The sequence below is a fragment of the Oncorhynchus nerka genome, linkage group LG19 (genome assembly GCF_034236695.1).
Source record: "Oncorhynchus nerka isolate Pitt River linkage group LG19, Oner_Uvic_2.0, whole genome shotgun sequence".
NCBI classification, from domain to species: domain Eukaryota; kingdom Metazoa; phylum Chordata; class Actinopteri; order Salmoniformes; family Salmonidae; genus Oncorhynchus; species Oncorhynchus nerka.
The window spans coordinates 12,121,077-12,122,126 of NC_088414.1; positions in this window are offsets into that span (position 1 = coordinate 12,121,077).

The following is a 1,050-nucleotide window of genomic DNA, read 5'->3' on the forward strand; positions in this document are numbered from 1 at the left end:
ACAACACATGTTTGGTTGGTGGCAACATAGAAATCGAATAAAGAGAATGGGCTTGGAAGCTCTAACCCTGGCAATGTGACTGGTAAACTCGCAATGGCTGCCTGGTTGGGTGATGCAATAATTCCCATGGTGTTTCATTCTATCAACTGATGCTGGATTGTCATGGTAATGTAGAATGTCCATTCAAATTATGACAACTGATTTGGCTCATGCAAAGGAAAGTGCTTTTTGTAATTTCATTGGGTCAATAAATCACAGCACATATTGAAGGGTACACTTTCAGCTTTTACTTCCTGGCATGGTTACACTCACAATGGCTGCCAGTCCCACCCAATATGCCATTATCGTCTTGAATGGAGACATCCTTTCTATTCATTCTATTTCTATGGGTGGCCCTGGGACTATCGGAGAGGACTGAAGAATCAGGAAGATGTCTAAATATCCCAAACCAACTCTTTTACTCTCTATGCTCCTTCCTCCTCTCTCTTTCCTTTCCAAAGTTGTTGCATATCAAGTTATCGTTGATAATCTGAGCATCTATAGGGACTATCCAAACAGTGGGATCTTGGCAGTTCAGCACATGTCATAGACTACAGTGCATGTTTTACCCTTCTCTTTCTCACCCCTCCTCTTTCTCTGGTGTGTGTTTACAGTCAAAGTTGGAGGGGGGGGGGAAGAGAGAGAGAAAGTGAAATGGTGGCTCGTTCCTGATTGTTGGCATAGTAACCATTGTGATTGTCATCACCTTCCTTCTGTTGACCACTGGAGTCATTCCCATGAATGTCAAACACTTCCCACACCACCAGGAGACACAAATGCACACATACTGTGTGTGTAATGCAATGTCTTTGTGTGCTTTATTTATAATGCATACACAGTTTTACAATGTATGCATATAAAACAGCAAATACACACACACACATCTGAAGCATCATGGGTTATATTGCACTTTAAGTATGAACAGGTCTTTGTGTTATAAATCAATATAAAAGTATGTTTACGTCATCACACACACCTGATGTAAAATACCACAGGAGACCAACCAAGCAG